The sequence below is a fragment of the Fukomys damarensis genome, unplaced genomic scaffold (assembly GCF_012274545.1).
Source record: "Fukomys damarensis isolate Sample0158 unplaced genomic scaffold, DMR_v1.0_HiC HiC_scaffold_17, whole genome shotgun sequence".
NCBI lineage: Eukaryota > Metazoa > Chordata > Mammalia > Rodentia > Bathyergidae > Fukomys > Fukomys damarensis.
The window spans coordinates 54,059,838-54,064,417 of NW_022900929.1; positions in this window are offsets into that span (position 1 = coordinate 54,059,838).

The following is a 4,580-nucleotide window of genomic DNA, read 5'->3' on the forward strand; positions in this document are numbered from 1 at the left end:
AGAATTGAGAAGAAGAAATTAAAAACTTAATAGAATGGCCCGTGTCTTTAATCCCAGGACTCGGGAAACAGACAGGAGGACTGCAGCAAGTTCAATGCCACCCTAGGCTGCATAGTGAGTTCAAGGCCAGATTGGACTACAAAACATAACTTATCTCAAAAAACAACTCAATAGGAGGGCCGGGGATTTGGCTCAGTGGTTCCACCGCCTGATCACAAGTGCAAAGACCAGAGTTCGACCCCCCCCAAAAAAAAACCACCAACAACAACAGCAAAACAATAGGGCCAGGTAGCTCAGAGGTGCCACCGCCTGCCTTGTAAGCGCAGGACCTGAGTTCAATCCCTGCTACCAAAAAATAAATAAATAAAACTAAATAGAGGGGCTTAAAAGCAGATTAAACAAGCAGAAAGAGGAATTGGCCAATTTCAAAATAGATCAACTGAGATTATGTAGTTGAGAAACAAAAAGAAGAAAAATGAACAAACCTTAGAAACCTGGTACCATCAAGTACACTAATTTATATATAGTGGGAATAAAGGAAGTAAAACTGACAGAACACTACTTTGAAAAATTAAGGGTCAAACTTTCAAAAAAATTGATGAAAAACATTAACCTACACAATAAGAAGCTGAATTAATCATAAAGTATGATAAACTCAACAAGAGTCACACCAAGATATACCATACTTAAAACGTTAAAAGCCAACAAAAAGGGCCAGGGATTTGGCTCAGTGAGCGCAGCGCTGGCCTTGCAAGCACAAGGTCCTGAGTTCAATTCCCAGCATTAAAAAAAAAGCCAATGAAAAATAAAATCTTAAAAATGTGACAAAGAACTGACTCACTGGAGACAAAAGATATTAAGATAAATGGCTGAATCCCCATTAGAAACCATGATGGCAATGGGATGATACATTCAAAATGCTAAAAGAAAAAATGATTATCATCATCCAATAAAACTATCTTTCAAAAATGAATAAAAAATTAAAATGTACCCAGATAAAACACAACTTCAAAAAACCTACTGCCAGTAGACTTTCTCTAAAAGAAGTATTAAAGGAAGTCTTTCAGGATGTAAGGACACCAGTCAGTAATTAAAATCCACATGAAAACCAAAGGGCACCAGTGTAGGTAACTTCATAGTTAATCATGAAAGACAGTACAAATGTATTTCTGGTAAGTTTTTCTTCCTGATTTATACGACAACTGCATTAAGCAATAATTAGAAGTCTGCTGACTAGGCATAAATGGATAAATGTAATTTGTAAGATAACAGCACAAAGAACACAGAATAAAGCCTTACATGAACAACTTTTATAAATGACTGCAATTCAATTGGTATTAATCCAAACTACACTGTTGTAAATTAAGATGTTAAATGTAATTCCCAAGGCAACCATTAAGAAAATAAAAAAAAACAAAACAAAACAGTAAAAAGAGTTAAAATGGTATGCCAGAAAATACCCTATTTACAAAAAAGAAGGCAGTAATGGAGGATGCAAGAAAACAAAAGATAATGTCATCTTCTGCAGAAAGTTCTTCCCCAGGGACCCCACTTAAATAACAACTTCGAGGTATTAATCCACTACTTATCAACCTTCTCTGCTTTATTGTCCTCTATAGCACGCATCACCATTTTACATTATTTTCTTTCTCTACCCACTAGAACTTAAGCTCCAACAGGAAAAAGGCTTTACACCTTGTTTACAGAGCCTGTTACCAGAGTAGGTACTGAATAAAATGAGTAAACCAACATACTGCTAACAAGTAATATACTACTGATAAGCCTTGTAAGAACAGAAATGTCCTTCCCATCTTAAGAGCAGCACTATGAGAAAGGGAAACATGCACGATACAAGTTGTAGATGTGGTAGTAAAAATATAAAGAACCCCAATCTGATGGGATCCAATTTTTTTTCCTCTTAGGTAGGAGTTAAAAGACATATGCTGAGTCACAGATAGATCTGATAGGATTGAAGGTTTACAGAATAGCCAACAACTTTGGATGCTAGTGTTGAAATTTATGCCTGAGTCAGATTCAAATTCTGGTATATTTACTAGGTATTATAGCCTTTTATCAGTAGTCATGTGAAACTGTCCATCAACAATTTATGCAATCTTATAATTTCAGCAAGTGTTAAAGTTGTAACAGGATTAAAAATAACGTAAGGAACTTAGATTTTGAGAAAAGCACTATAGCAGATGAAAAAGAGAAGAATCACCTAAGCACCGAATTTATCAATGTTATTATCAAGTAACAAGAAGTTATACCAAAGGAATTGAAAGCAGGGCTTCAAAGAGATATGTCTACACCTTTGTTCACAGCAACAGTATTTACAATAGTTAAATTGTAAAAACGACTCAAATGCCCACCAACAAGTGAACAGATAAAGAAAATGTGATATACAAATACAATGGAATATTATTCTGCCTGAAAAGGGAAATTGTGACACACTAGCCATGATAAGTATGAATATTGGGGAAGTAAAGCTAAGTGAAAACAATCCAGTCACAGAAAGATATATATTGCAATGAATCCAGGTATATGAAGTACTGAAACTAATACCAGTAAAGTGTACCTTTAAAAATGGTTAAGACAGTAATTTTATGTTACATGTATTTTACCACTATAAAATATTGAAGAAAATTTTAATTCACACTGGATCACAGACATATTGCAAAACCTAGAACCACAGAACAAAAATTTGCTATTAAAGAGAGGGTTTCTTGTACAGGGGAGAGACACAAACACACAACTTGTATTTTTAAAACTGATAAACTGAAATATATAAAAAATTTAAAAGAATCTAGAGAAACCTATCACAGTAATAAAGATGTAAGAAAGATAACTGTAGCAAGATGTGGTGGTGCACAACTGTAATCCCAGCACTTGGGAGGCTGAGGCAGGAGGACCGCCACAAATTCGAGGCCAGCCTTGGCTACACAGCAACTTCAAAACCAGCCTGGGCTACCTACATGTCTCAACCCACCAAAAACAAAAAGGAGGGAGGGTGGGAGACCAAAAAAAGTTATTCACAGGAGACTTGAAGAAACCAAACTCTCAAAGTCCAGCAGATAAAATATTACCCTGTGGGTAGCCCCTAAAACAAAAGACAGCAAAGGGATAATAAATGATTTAAGAAAACAAACCTATGGGCTTACCAAGGCAGATGCAATTTAAAAATCACTCTCAAAAATCTTTTTAAAAATTAGGCCATGTGAAGAATAGAAATAAAAATGAGTTTGACCATTTAAAAAAAACAGCCAAAGCTTTTAAGTATCATGAGCAGGGTTTTTTTCCCCCTCTATAGTAATGGAGATTGAATACACAGCCTTGCCTAAGCTGGGCAAGTGCATTAACACTGAGATATATGTACAGTTCCCCTTTTTAAATTTTATTCTGAGACAAGGTATCCTAATTTTCCAGGCTGGCTGGGAACTTCACAATCTTCCTACCTCAGCTTTCCAGTCATCAATGGTATTTGAGGAAAGCATTTCATAGGGAGAAAAACAGAAAAAAGAAACCCAGAGGAAGCTAATAGTTCAGAGAAAGGAACTCCACTAAGCTCAAAAAAATTCCATACTGGGCAACCCACTTTCCAGTTTCCCTTCCCTCAAAAAATTTTTCCTCCTCTTAACTTCCCTTGTTCCTAGAATTCATTCTTCAATTTTAGAGAACACGAACTCACATTCTGGATATCCTAGCAATTTCAGGAGCTACATCTCTTCCCCCTATATCTTCTACCAAGATTATTGGACGGAGTTTGGAGACCAAAACTAGAAAGGTTATTGAGCTATGAGGACAGCCAATATTTTAGCCCTCACCCCTCAAGGTCTACAAGATCCAAGACACAAGGAACCTTTCCTACAGGATCTTACATCTTTGAGGCTGCCAAATTCCAAACAGTCACACAAATGGAGCCAATGACAAATGTGCTAGACTTTTACTGGGATCCACCAGACCAACCTTGTAAACAGCTCATAAATTCTAAACTGTACAAAATGTTGGATTCTGAAGTCCCCTGGACCCTCTCCTTATCCTCTTTGTTGGCTATATTCATAGCAATCCTGCTGATCTTGTAATTTGGCCCACACACTCTTAACTGTTTCTTTGGCATTGTCTCCTCTAGACTTAAAAGCTATGCACAGCTACCAAGTAACAATGCCAGGTGCCTACCAAAGGCCTTTAGATAGATGCTCTTAACTGCTAATCGTAACTACAACCCTCTTCAGGTGGAAGTAGCCAGAGCTGTCTTCACCTTTGCCTCACAGCAGTTGAGGGTACTCCTTCAAAGGGGATATACTGCACATAGGTAAATTAATTAGATATTTTGTAGGCAATTAACAGAGCCTCCCCTCAAGGAGCCAACACAGCAAGGAGCCAACATGGAGGACATTCAAGACACATTCACTGAAGGCCAAAATTGTAAAAGGACAGAAACTACTACACCCTTGTGCTTCCCCTGGGAATAAATGGCAGGTATCAATCACCTGGGTAGGGGGACAAGGTCTTAACCCAGCCTTCCCAGAAATATCCCTGACCTACCCTTAATGAAAATCCTTGTATATGCTTGCTATGTGACT